The 14,937-nt window shown below is 38.5% G+C and overlaps 1 long non-coding RNA gene across 2 annotated transcripts in view; it reads right to left on the reverse strand.

Annotated features, from left to right (window-relative positions):
* LOC142058714 (uncharacterized) overlaps nt 1-14,937 on the reverse strand; it is a 158,501-nt gene that overhangs the window by 125,838 nt on the left and 17,726 nt on the right. For both annotated transcript variants that reach the window (XR_012661088.1, XR_012661089.1), the window contains exon 2: nt 2,602-2,685. This is a non-coding gene — a long non-coding RNA (uncharacterized LOC142058714). The remainder of the gene's footprint in view (nt 1-2,601; nt 2,686-14,937) is intronic.

Genomic DNA, 14,937 nt, shown 5'->3' on the forward strand with positions numbered 1-14,937 from the left:
AGTTTGAAGAGATGCTTTCCACAGGTTTTCAATGGGTTCTTAAAACAATCAAGTAGTACTTTACAAAATTTCCTTTGGTCCCACAGAATTGTAAAGGCTATGTATTTTTTTAAATTAAATCATTAAACAACCAAACTTTTCCATTTTAAAAAGTCTTAATTCTTCACCTATTTCAGTTTACTTAGCAATAAGTAATTGGTTATAACCCTATTCCTGCAGAAGGAAAATAAATCTTGAAATCAACCTTTCACCTGAAGAAACTGCAACTAATCTCCTTCAGCATAGAGGACAGTTAATGTCTGCACTGCTGCTCTGGATCTTTGCTTTCTCCTTTCTTTTTTCCTCCCAACACCAATATGCTTATAAAACAAACCAATCCTGCAGTCACAGTGTTTTTCAAACATGCTTTCAACATTTTCTTTTGTGGAGCTTTGTTCTTCACCACCTGCTCAGCTGCTGATACAGTTTTATATACACCCAGTACACAGGTCACACACTGAACCCACCAGGCAAGCCTGGGTCAGAGCAGCAGACAGAAAAACCTGCTTCCAAAGATAAGCCAAAAAGAAAGCATTTCATCCTCCCTGTAGTTCAGTTTATGGCCTGGAAAAAAAAAAACCCAAAACACAAAAGGCGTCAAAATTATTTTCTAAATTCCACTGGCTTTGAGAAGTCTCTTAATTGGGGCCAAATCACCCCACTAGTCCACACACACTTGTTGACCAGTGTCTTATGGATCCACATTTAACAAAGCACGTGTGGATTTTTTTCTTAAAAGGAGGGATCTTAGCTGTTGCATTCATTTTAGGTGTCAGAGAATGCTGTGTGTTGTATTTCAGTTACACTTCCCAACTGACACTATCATCTAGTTAACACAAAAGCTATTTTGCTGCAGTTGGATCTGTTACCAACATATGCTTCCCAACTGATTCTTCTGGCTTTGAATTAAGAAAGTTGTGCATCCAGGCCTCTCCAGAGAAAAAGGTTGTCTTGTCTTAGAAAAATCAAAAGCAAAATCAGGCATGGGACAAGACTACTGAAAAAATTAAAGACTTGTCAGAGCCCTGGGTTATGTGGCAAAAACCAAGTGTTTTTTTTCCCTGAAGAACTTAGGTCCAGAAACATGGAGATACTATGCCACAGTTCAACCTTCCTTAGTTGGACAAAGATTTAACTAAAAACTAAAAACTGCTCAAAAAGCTCAAGTTGCTACTTGCTTTTAATCTCCACTTACAGAAATACATATTTACAAGCAGAAATTAAATCTGTGCAGAACATTGTTAAAATATACAAACATTAAACCCCTTTTAGAGATACGGAAACAAAGATAAAGACGATATGAGTTAGGCACTGCAGGCAGACGGAAGTCACAAGCAGAACCCAAGAACCTGGACACTCGGTGCAGTGGGAGCACCACTGGATGCACTGCAACCACCCTAACAGCCTGTGGAAAAGCAGTACACACTTGCTAATGTGTAGAGAACCCTCTGTATCATGCATGAGCTGCTACTGAATTTCATATGAAGTAACACAAACCTGAATACATAATGATATGATTTGCAGTACAGTTTTGATAACATAATGAAACTAATGAAAAGCTGATCATTAACAATCTTTGCAAGTGCATGAAATAACTATTTAAGCAGAGACAATAACCTTTTTAAGGGTCTACACAATCTAACATCTGCGATTTCACACTTACTTTTGTTAAGTGGTTCTTCCAGAAATTAGTGTCAGTGCTGTTAGAAGTCCAAGATGAAAATGCTTCTCCACAAGAAAGAGTCTTAGTATAAATCCATTAAATAAATTTATATTTGAAAAGGAGAAACATGGAGAATGGAATAGAAGAAAATGTGTCTCAAAACAAAACCTATTTTGTAAGCCACATTAGGTGTTGGATGCTTACTGGATTCGTTTCAAAGCTCTTCCTACACCAGTTTCCTGGCAGAAGTGTGGGGAGGGAGTTCAAATCCCACCTTTTTAATTTGCCTGAGCAGAGCTGAATGTCCTGTTTTTAAAAGAATGAAGGCAGCATTGCCACTTCTACATTCCAAATCCTATTCTTTCTCAAATATCTTTGGCTATTAGGAAGCAAATTTAGCTACTGATCTAATTTGTTTCAACTTATAAGTACTAATACCCAAGCAAACATATGTTGAACAGGCTGGTTAAGAATATTTAATGATAATTTAGTTACCGGTTTGTAAATGAAAAGTGCAAATGTGGCAGTTGCCATAGATCCTTCTAGTTCCTTGCTGGCACTGAGCCCAGCTAGGCTTAAAAATATGCAACATATTGATGGGAGAAAAGGAGAAAAAAAATTTGAGTATCATGTGTAAAACTTGCTGTGAAAATACAGTTCTGCGTATAGATCTTAATGTAAATTGTATGGGCAGGACAAAATAATTCCTAATGCATTTGTGTAAGCTTTGTGCTGATGGGATTAATGCAAATATTATAGTCACACCATAAATTCATAATGAAGTGAATGCCTACAGGCAATTCAGTTTCCTGTCCTTTGTAGCTGCGAACAGAACTGTGTTTTGTTCTACATTTGTCAGCAAATGAATTGGTGAGGAATAATCTCTTCACTTTACCTACCTCTTTGTGACATTTCTGTCTTGGAAACAGGAATGCCCTTTATTGAAGAAACAGCCACAGAGAAGACACATTGTGTTCTCATTCCTGGAAAATAGAAGGAAGGCAAAAGAGATCTAATGGGCCATTATTAAACCCTAATGCTAACAGAAGATAAGCCTATTGCATTAATAAATTATGATAAACTCTAGTACTCCTCTCCTCCCCCAATTATCATATCCAATTCTGTAAACTCTTGCCTCATTTTCCTTCCTAGCCTTTGTCTAGGAAGCAAAAGCAGCCCTGAGAACTGGGCAACTAAAGAGCTGCTACTGAGATTACTTGTCAGTACCCCCAGTTCCCATCATGGGGCAGGAAATAGTAGCCCTTATAAAAGATATTTGAGTTTGAAGAGTCTTTTCTCAGTGACCTGTCCAGGGTCGCACCGTCCCAGTGAAGAATTTATCCTAATGCGCAGTCTGAACCTCCCAAGACTTGATTTCTGTATCACTAGCTTGTATCACTACCAAGAAAATGTCATCTCCAATTATTACTTGGAGGGCAGTTACAAACCTGGCACCAGGTCATGCTTTAACCTCTTCTTTGCCAAGAAGCAATGTAATAGGAGCTTTTCTTCACTGAGCAAGCACAGCTCCCTCAACCCATGATGTCAACTCATACCCTGCTCCCTGCATAGGCAGAACTTGTCTCTGCCATATACGACTACCTCAAAGTAATAATAAAAAAAATAGCAAGCATCAGAAAATGAAACAGAATTAGACATTCAAACAAGCTAGTACTTCAAAACACTACCAAAGCAACAACATTAGTACTTTCTAATTGTCCCGTATGATCACACACAGTGTGTACTTTTCATCCTACAATGGATAGAAAACTCTTAGTTTCCCTATAGACTTCTGTCAATTTAGACTCTTTCACTGGTATGAGTGAGAGATGTGTCTTTCACACACACATAAAAACCAAAACAGACATAACTGACACCTAATTTGGCAGACCCAATGTCATAACTAGGAGCTTGACTCTGCCAGTGGACTTAGCATTTCAGTTTGTGATCTGGATTTTCATTGACCTCAGTAAGTTACAGCCAGCACTCAGTGTTTCTGCAAGGCACATCCAGGTGCCCAGACACTGAACCACAGCCTTGTCCGGTGTCAGTCAGGAATTCTGTGGAACCAGAAAGAATAAAATCCAGTTCTCCACCTTTAATTGCCTACATTACCTGATTAGCTTGCAAGGGCCCCTTTTAGCCACCACATGCTGTCCCATGCGCTTTTCCACTAGCTGGTGGAAGTGTCTGTCACTGTGGACTGCATTCAGCACTTGCACAGTCTGCTTAGGACACAGGAACTGCAAGTGGAAGGGATCACTCTGATAGCAGCATCACAGCATTTATCATCACATCCTAGCAATTGTCTGTGAAACTGGGGTTTCCAGAGGCTTACATTTTGGTGACAGTTGGTTGGATTTTCAAAACTACACAAAAAACAACTCCACAGTTAGCAAAGTTCCTCTTTTACAGATTTCATATCCCAATTCAGGTTATAAACACACTTTAGTACCTTAGAATAAAACCTTATAAAAAAAGTTTTAAATGAGGTAGAGAACAACATATTCTTGCCTTTTAGCATTCCCAGAAATTCCAGCTACTTTAAGTTTTTCTTTTCTTCCTACTCTCCAAATCTACCTTTTTAAAAAAAAATTTTAAAAAATCACACTAGGCACACACAATATACTAGTATTTTCCTTAAACCTGAATTGCTTAAATTTGACAAAGCTATAAGCATTTGAAGATTTTTGTTTGTTTGTTTTTAAACGGAAAAATTCAGAAAACCTCAGCTGGACACACTGCTGCTAATACCATATATATTAAAGACATAAGCTTAAGGAATTAATAGAATAACGTGCAGAACATTAAGACACCATGATGAAATATAAAATAATTGAAGATTAAAAAGAGAAAACCCACTGTTTTCAACAAATCACATTTAAAGTAATTATATTTTTTCAAGTACATCTTCTGTGAGTGATCTGAGACAGACTTCTGTTCAAGTCACCTTTACACACACCCATGTCCCATGAAGACCACACAGACAGCAGAGCTGCCACAGAGTTGACTACACAGTTACACCATCCCTGGCTTTCTGTGCCCTGCAGAGATACGGAGAATGTCATGGGCCAGAGAGGCACAATTCCTCTGCTTTGCACGGTTCAGTAGCTCAGTGGCAGCAAGTACTGCAGTGTCTCTTATGGGAAAAGCCTTCAGGTTAAATAATTAATTTTCTACTTTCACAGCTAAGACTGAGAAGAACTATAAAGCAATTCAGATTTTTATGTGTTTATAGGTATTTAGAAAAATGTTTATATATCCTAATTAAGTTTCCATAGTCCCTTCTAATTTCTTCCATAGGATTTCTTCTCATCCATGAATGGTTACATACCCATTATTAAAGCTGATTACACACCAAACAAAGCATCTGAGTGTAGTTATAAAACCTTTACAAGAAGCCATGATCTAATACTGGATCTGCGTGGCTCATTAAGAATCTGAGGAATTACCCTGAAGAAATGTGACTGGTTTATGGAATATTATTTGTGTAAAAAGCATTTTTATTGAGTAATAAACTGCCAATCAAAATGGTCTATAAAGAAAGAGTGAATGAAATGATGGCGAACAGGCACAAATTATGAAGACAAGGGCTGGGAGATCAAATGAGTTACAACAACACAACAGCATCTGAGGCAAAAGATACTTTCTCTACAGGCAATAACATTTATCACAACTATCAGCTTAAGTCTATTTCCACCCCTAGCATCGATGAGTTCATTGAAAGTTTAAAGAACTTTAGAGGATGCTTTTATAAGGATGCTTTTGCCCAAGCAAATAGGAAATGAAGTTCAACACTGTTCATCACTGATTCCCATTGAATCAGGGCAGACCAGTCTGACTTGCTTTCTTCAGGCAACAGGCCAACATTGGGTATATGAAGACTCACACCATTAACTTCAAAATGAATTTGCACAGAACTTGTTCAAGTAAAAGTCAGACACCACCTTCCTTATCACAATGGGAGAACTGGTTATTTGGACTAGGCAGAGCAACTGATGTTGTAGCTACTCATTTTACCAAAGAACAATAACTTTTGACAAGCCTGAGTTTTGTATTTGTTAGCCCCTTTTTTTCTAGAAGACTAATCTACCTCAAAAGCCAGTCATCCGACTACCACAGTCACACACAATATCTTAGATGCATTCTTAACGAACTCATGCTGCGAGGTCCCTCCTCCTCCCAGCAGGTCAGCACACCTAACACAAACTAAGTCATTCCACTACATCATATCTCATTCTACCAACCCCCATGTTTGCCAACAGAGCTCATTTCTCTGGCAGTAGTGACACTTGTCACACAGGACACTTCATATCTCCTCTCCCTTCCTCTCACAGATGGTCTTCCAGTGTCACCTGTGACCTGAAGACCCCTTCAGCTGACCTATTCCTAGCTGTGTTTAAAGCAGCATAATTACCTAATGCTTCAGAGCAGTGATCCACAAGAACAGCATGAAGGCAAGGGAGTTGGGAGGAGTAGCAAAGGAGACATGCAAACACTCAGTTGCTGTGGAAATAGCTGTCAGTTAAGTTGTTATAAGTACATACTCTGATAAGGATTGGAATTTCAGATGGTGCAGTGCACTCTGTCCCACTGCCTGTGAGCAAGTAAACTGCACTAGGGGCTATGGACACTGAAAGCTGATCTTCTGATTTCAGGTACCAAAGACAACTCTTCCCAAGCCTGTGAATTCCAGAGGCAAGTTCAGTTCAGGCCTCTCACTTCCCATAGGGAAACAACACTACCATATCACAGTGACTTGCATCCTACAGTTTAAGGCTCGTGACTATCTCGGTCACCACAGCTATTACACAACTACCCCATCTTCAGAAGCACATGCTGCAATAAGCCTGTTCACCAGTTTCACTTCACTTTGGCATTAGGAAGGAAAAAATCCCACAAGTTATGTGCCATAGTGTCTGGACAAACAGCAGACTGGGAGAGAGAGGAACACAGGAACTGCCAAGTCTTTTTTTTTTCTTCCCCTCCCCCCACCATAACTTCCTATCCACCCTGCACAGCAGATAGTAGAATCTCTCCAGGAACTTTAGCAGGAAGACTTAGATGCAGGTCATGGGCAACTATTTAGCAAGATAAAAACCACCTATGCAGTTTGCCTATCTTCAGCTGTCAGCTTTCTTCATTACCTTGCCAACTAGAAAGCCCTCTGCTTCACTTTATATACACAATCCTTTTAATAGCAACCAATATTGACATATTTAACATTTCTACTGCTAACGAAAAAATCTTTTATGTGTTTAACATATTAATTTTAAAGCATAACATTCTCAAAATTCTCCTATAATATCTTGACATAATCAACCATCTAAGAATAAACCCACAACCATCATAAATCATTTAACAACCTCCCAATGGCATACTAGGGATCCCCAGGCTTACAATTTATCTTAAAGTGTTGATCCAATATTAAAAAAAAATAAATATATAAATGATTGTACAGTGAAATAACAAAACGGCAGTAAATCAGTCCTTCTAAATAGCACCCTGAGGGCTGCCCAGGTTACTTGGGAGTTAGGCAGGATTGCAGCACCAGGCTTGTCAGTTCAAATCTGACCCAGATTGGATGCAAGCAAGTTCACCTATTCAGTTTCAGCTGAAGCCTATCTGTCCATCAGACATGAAAGGAACAAGGCCCAAAGAACAGCTAACAAGGAAGAGGTGAGGTGTGAAAAAGGTGTGTGGTGAGGTAAAAACAAAAAAAAAAAAAAGAAAAGAACTGCAAAGCATGCAGCTTGTTTTCATTAAGAAAAAAAATACTTTCACTGAATGCATTATAACTAGGCACCAGCTCATTGAGCCATGCAAAGATGTCATAAAAAAAGTAGATATCCTTGTATTTCAAACTCTGCCCTAAAACCATGTCCATTCCTTTAGTCCAAGAGTATAAGCTAGCTCAATTGTTTCAAACCAGGTTTTCTCTTAAAGATCAAATTTTAAAGCTTATGTTTTTCAACAATACATCCGACCTGGTTTGTTTCTAATCGTCATGAAATCAGTTAACTCTCTGTGTCACAATAAAGTCACTGTTTTATTACATCTATTACCTTCCACGAAGGATATTATTTGAAAGTTTGGAGAGTGAGGTATCCTTTTGCCTAAATAATGTATTGGACAGCAACTGTAAACTCTTGAAGACCCTCATACTGGGAATTTTGCAGAATTCTTACTAACACTTCTACTTTGTACAGAAAAGCTTCTGTCTGAAGAGTTCAGAAGACTCCATGGCACAGTATCCATCCATCCAGCATTTCTTCCAACCTCTGGTCACCAGATTCCTGAAGCTAAGGTGGCATTAGCTATCTCTGAGACCCCCACTTAGGTAATAACTGGAGTGTTTTTCAGAAAAATAATTTTAAAAAGAAGTTGCTGTTCAGAGACAGCTGCAGTGTACAGAATTAGTCATCTCACTGATGGATCTAAAAATTGAAGCTTGGCTGCAAACTCGAGAAGTGTACCTATAGCCCTTCTCAACAAAATTCTAGCAAAGCCTTCCTTTTCTTTGAACACTGCATGTTAAAGAAGAAAATAAGGTCACAACCAGATATGTCAAATTAATTGCCTCCCTTATCTGTAAAAGTTCTTCACTGCTGCTGGCTTTCAACAGGCAACTAAAAGCTGTCTCTTCCAAGGCCACCTATCTTCAGTTAGCTAGTGCAGATACACTACACAAAAGAAACATTTAGTGACTGAGTCCCTCAAGTCATACACATAGATTAAAATCTGTTTTAGAAGTGCAACCATAGTACTAATCTCCCCATCTCCAGGCTTTGCCTCTTCTAGTCATTCTTTTGTCTTCATTTTGACCTTCTGTGTGCGCACTATTTCTAGGTTTTCCCTCATACTGGCCTTGCATAAAAAGTAATATTATCTGCTGAAAGCTGTAGTTAGTAAAGTGAAATGTATCAATAAATTCTTTATATAGACCCAAGATTTTATTATTTTCCTCATATCTTTCACAGAAATCTTTAGGCCTGAATTATGTCCTTAATGTCACTGACTATAATACTAAGCTCTTCTCAACTCATAATTGAGACGGGATGAGTAGAGTCATTTAGGTCAGCAGCCAACTCCCTCTGGAGGCTCCCTATTTTCAGGTTAAGGCTAAGGCAGGGAAGCAAAAAAAAAAAAAACACCTTACACATGCCCCTGCATACATCTCTTTCTTGCACTCAAACACACTAGTTCTTACTGCTAGTTTTCTGGCAGTCTTTAAGATTGCAATAGTAACAAACATGGTACCTTTGCAGCTAAGGGCTAAACAGAGCAGACTCAATAATTTACTCTTAATACCACTCTTGCAGTAGAAGAAAGCCCAGGAAAATTATTAGTAAATTGGTTCTATCACTGCAATGCTCTTCAGTGCTAGACCAACAAAAGATTACTTCGTTTACTTGCACACTACCTCCCAGTTGAGGCACGAGAACCACCTTCACTCTAGAAGGAAGTGCTATATTCTCAGCAGAGAACATGAGCCAAGGAGCTCTCTGCTACCACTACTACTTGGTTTCTGGCTTTCAAGCTAGCTACATGTAGGAACACACAGCTCTGCAGGAGCTAGTAAGCAAGGTACACACTGCTCTCTGTATCCAAGAGTTTAATGTCAGCTAAAGTATCTTCAAATGGCAATCCAAGGAAGGGACACACTTTTAGTATGAGAACTATCTCCTCTGTATCCACAGTGAATAGACCTACAGCACTGAGATCACCTCTAAATTAACAGACTCAGATAAATGACTAGGAAGAAAAATATTTTCCTAAGCACCAATGCTTACATACTAAAGGATTGCCATGTAAGATACTGTTCATGTTAAACAAGTTTTCATAGCACCTGCCCCCCCTGCTGCTGCTTCTCCCCTCAGAGGAATATTCAAACATCAAAGTTTAAAACTCGCACTTGAACAGCTTGATTCAGTAGGTAGCTGGCTCATAAAGGGTTACACTGCCAACCATCAGCACTGCTCCATCCAGCTGTTGACAGTATTAGCAGTTTTGTTAGCTCTTAGCCAGAAGCTTTACCAAATAGTACATGAGTGAAGGCAGAGGTACTGTCAGTGCCAAACCAAGAGGATTAGCCTTCTGGCACGTAAGCCCTTGCCACAGATCATTATGACTCAAACAGCAAGAATCAGTGAACAGGCTTTTATTCAAATGAACAAATCCCCCAAAAAACCCACCATGCATCTGACTGGCAAGCACTCAGTATTGTGTGGAGAATAATTTTCTTCCTGCTACTTTTAAAAATAATTTTATATTTCTACATTAGGATTCAATTATTTCCTAAGATCTGTCAAACCACTGAAGGTCCAAAAGAGAATGTAGAATATCTAAATGCTCCAAGTTCTTTTGAAATTACTGTTTCCTCTCCATTAAATCCTGTAGGACTTTTCTCATAAGAGGAGATAGGGGAAAAAGTACCCACCCCATGAGCTCGGAGTACTTTACAGTATAAGACACTTAACAAATCTCTACAGGAATTGCTACTGAAAGTGAAGAATAAACATTGTCTTCTCTTGGGTTTCTTAAAAAATACTGACACCAGGATTTTATTATGAATCCTTTTTTCCCTAAAAATAATCCAATCTATAATAATACGTTTTAGTACTAGAGCCAGCAACAAATGAACACATTTTACAGACTCCATGCTTTATTACTGAAAGATGACTTTTTTACATTTCAAACTTAATTTCTTCCAGAGGACCTTTATATGGCAGAGAAGAAAGAAAAGTCCATCCAATCTTTACCAGACAAGCTAAACAAGTTTCCCTTGGAAAGAAAAATTTTAATCAGACTAGGTTAGCATGAAGGCATATGTGCTATTGTTTATGCCTAGCGCCTCGGGTCCTGGAATCATATTCAGATTCTTAACCAAACCCTCCCCCAAAAAATACACAACTGACACCTATACAGCAGTTTATGTATGTTTTCATAGATACCACATAGATACATTGTATATGTGTAGATCTATAAATAAAGAATCTTATACAAAAAAGCTCATACACACACAAACTTAAGCCAAGATCTGTTTTCTCCTCACAGCGCTGCCATTCACCCAGCTTCAATCATGATGAAAAATGCAGTTAGACTGGCCATCTTCCTCTTCCAGGGGAGGCAGACTGGCCTCAGTTATATTCTTCATTTTAACAAATCAGAACCCATTGCCATCTAAATCTACTGCAAACTAAGTTTTGAAGCAGCATGTGAACAACAGCATTTTCAAGAGAAACATTATTTCCATTACCTAAAGACTTATCTTACATTTCTGTAAAGATTGATCACCTCAGAAATCCACACGCACATAAAAAACTTCCTCTGGTATACTTATAAAGAATGGCTATTAAAATCAGATCTACAACTTCTATTGCTACTAATAATGAAACATCTTTTCATTAGTTTTAATCACATTTAGTGCTGGCAAAAACCATGTAGCTATTAAAGAGAAGAAATCCTGTATGTACATGATACACCAATTTTATTAACGTCTCTGTAAGCCACACAAACGCCAGATGATCTTTGTGTTTGAGGAAATCCTCCCGAGCCACAATGTAATCTCTAATCTCTGCTGAAGTTTTGAAGAGAGACAGTTGATGCTACTCCAGGTTTGTGACATTCAAATGGTAATAACCTTGGAACACATTGTAAAGGCCTGGATCTGAACTTTGACCAACAGCGAGTTCAAATCCCAAGGAAAGTATCAATTTCCAGAATGAGCTACTCATTGATGACTCTCCTAATGTACTTATCCTTCAACCGCTCTAATAAATCTGATTCATATGCCAAAGAATCTTTACCAAAAAATAGAGATATTTACAGTGCTGTCAGTGTTATGATTAAAAAAAAGCAATTATCAAAATGAGACAGATTTCAGGAACGGTTGTTCTAAAGCTCTAGATGTGCTCATATAAACCAGTATCCCATTCTCAATTTTCAGACTTTGAATTACTGAGAAGCAGGACATCCTTAGTGATGTGTGTCCTGGAAGTGTCAAAGCCAGCATGGCCTCTGGAAATGAGTAAGCAACAGATTTGTGAGTGCAGCAAGGGGAGGTACCCTTGTATTATATATATGAGAGCGTGAAATTAACAGCCCAGTATAATCAGGATTCTTAATAAAGCTAGTAAATTTTTCAACACAGATGTTCCTACCGAGGAATTGGATTCAATAAAAAAATATTGTATCACAGTTTTGGCTGGGATGGAGTTAATTTTCTTCACTGTAGCTGGCACAGTGCTGTGTTTTTCAATTTAGTATGAGAATAATGCTGATAAAACACTGATGTTTTAGTTGTTGCTAAGTACTGCTTACACTAGTCAAGAACTTTTTTAGTTTCCCATGTTCTGCCAGGTGCACAAGAAGCCAGGAGGGAAGCGGGCACAGCCAGGACAGCTGATCCAAACTGGCCGAAGGGGTATTGCATATCACATGATGTCATGCCCAGTATATTAACTGGGGGAAGCATCGATCACAGCTCAGAGGCTGGCAGTGTCAGTCAGCGGGTGGTGAGCAGTTGCATCATTTGGTTTTTTTTCCTCTCCTGGGTTTCCCCACCCACTCCATTACTTTCCTTTTCGTTGTTATATTACTATTTTAATTATTAAACTGGTCTTCTCTAAACCCAGGAGTTTTCTTACTTTTGCTCTTCCGATTCTCTGCCCTATCTCACTGAGCGAGCAGCTGTGTAGTGCTTAGCTTCCCTTCTGCACTCCTCTAAAAGGATGAGGAAAGGAATAGAAACTTTAAACAAAGAAAAACAGAATTTCAACTGGAGAAGTGTTTTAAAAACAAGTTCCATTTTTCATTAATTATTTTGACTTCTTTCATGTGTCAAATGTAGAAAACCATCTTTTTCATTATTTCATCCATCCATCAGAAGCTGTGGGTCCCCACAAGCTTAACAAAAGCTGCCCCCCCCCGCCACCCCCACCCCTCCAAGAAAGAACAGTGACCATTACTAACACTTACTGAGAAGTCCTGACTGGTTAAATGGAAAGCCATTATTTATAGGAAGCCTTTGCAAGGCAGAAAAGATAAGGCCTTCAAGCAGGAGAACTAGGCTTTTGTTTGTGCCATAAACTTTGCGAACATGCTGAAATAAGAACCGACGTTTTAAATGTTACAGCATTGGGCCCTGCAACTCTGCCAAAGCACCAACATCTGCATCTGCTGCATCAGAGAGAGGTGAAAGTTGGTCCTGGGTAAGACGACTCCTCCCATCTTCCGCAAGCTGTTGGCACACAGCACTAGCAGATCATTCCCCTCTGGAGTAAGTTTTCTATTGTCACAAATTAGTCCAGCAAAAACCTCCACTGCATATTGAAAGCCTGAGATCTAAATAAGCAAGATGGGGCAGTGGTTTACCAATAGCTTACAGAAGAGAACATTTTTCACTTCATCATTTTTTGGTCAGAGTAAAGAGTAGTAGGTTGCTGAAAAACTGAATTAATATCAAAATCAGGCTACAACAAGCTTTCAAGTTAATGAACACCAAGCCAAAACCTACCTGCATAGGGTCAGTGCTGCCCCTTTGTATGCTCCAAGGCTTTATAGACTTCACCTGCACAACTGCATACTTATATTCTACAGGGCTGCCTCCTCATTCTGTACATGACAAGCACCATACAACTGTAAACCTGCCACCTCCCAACATTTGAACGCTCCTTTTTAAAACCTCATTTCTATCAATAATGTAATGGTACATCTTACCGAGGTGCCTGAAAATAACATAGGTGGAAACCTGTAATACGCTGCTGAGAGATCCTTTTTCTCAGTCTAAGCATATAAGTATTCTTAAGACTGCAAGAATATTACCATATCTACAGTGTAGAAGGATGAGACCAATGCTGTGTTGTCAGGAAACCAACGGCAAACTAAATATACCACTTCTCAATACATGTGTATCTCAAATTCATTAAATACAGAAACTAGGCAAAACAGGTTATGTAACAGAAAGCATAACCACCAGCTTTTAAAAATCAAGGTAACAGTAAAAGCACATTTCACACTGCAATTAGCTAAGATTGAATCTTGGATATTGACTATTAATATTCTTCTACGGAGTATGTAATCCCTAATAAGCATGCCTCACTGCATACACTCACATGTAATAACAAGTTTAAGCATATGTGATATGTGAAGAGGTCTATGCTCAAGGTATCGAGTGTATATCAAGACTGTTTTTTCCTCCTAGACTGATTGTACAAATTTAACCTTTTTATGCACTAAACATGCATTATGAAATTTACTTGGATCTGAACATAAACATCCCTGTATTACTGGATAGCCAAAATGTTACAGTGACTTGGATGAGAGAAGTTAGTTATAGCATTAGGCAAATAAAAGATTTATTGCTGGGGGCTGCAATAACAACATTATATAATAAGTTACATGCACCAACATGATCCCAATTTTAGAAACCAATATATTTCAAAGGTATTGTAGATAGTGGTGATACTGACATACTAAAATGTATTCCATTAGAAGCAGATGCACTCAAACTAAAAGAAAGATCTGGCAACATTTGAAACTACAGCTTCAAACTTGAAGATGTACGATGACATCATGCTAATTAGCTCATATGATAATCATATTGGTGCACATTTCTACTGCAACTGAGTGATGATGCTACAAATGTATTGTGATGCCTACGCACATGTCTACACACACCCCACCCCGTGGAGTCTCCATCCTTAAATGTATTCAAAACTTAACTGTACCATTTTGCCTTGAGGAAACTGTAAATTGTCATATTAACTGCATAAAGTACAAATACTGTAAGATACATGAAAGGAAATAGAAACAGTTGCATACAGATAGGGCAAGAAGACCCTAAACCATTGTCTGTCAAAATGCAAGGATCAGGCGGACAATCTAAAATATTCAGGCTGAGAGAAAAAGAATTAATGGCACGGGGAGCTTTTCTTGTAGTGTGTTTTTTAAATGTGTGCAATTCTTTCCCTGATAATTCTGGCCTTTTCTGTAACTGCAAAGGAGTTTTTAAATGGGGTCAATAGTCTATAAAGATGTCAACATTATATTTCAGCAGTCGGATGAAGAATCCTGATAAGGGTGAACAGGGGAAAAAGGAAACAGGCTTAAAAAGAACTCAGAACTTTACCAAGCTTTAAAAAAAGATCCAATTCAACTGCATTCAAAAATATCCCACTCCTTTTAGAATGAATACATGTATTTTTTGACTCCCTAGTGTATACTGTAGACAA

This window comes from Phalacrocorax aristotelis, chromosome 6 (genome assembly GCF_949628215.1).
Source record: "Phalacrocorax aristotelis chromosome 6, bGulAri2.1, whole genome shotgun sequence".
Classification (NCBI taxonomy): Eukaryota; Metazoa; Chordata; class Aves; order Suliformes; family Phalacrocoracidae; genus Phalacrocorax; species Phalacrocorax aristotelis.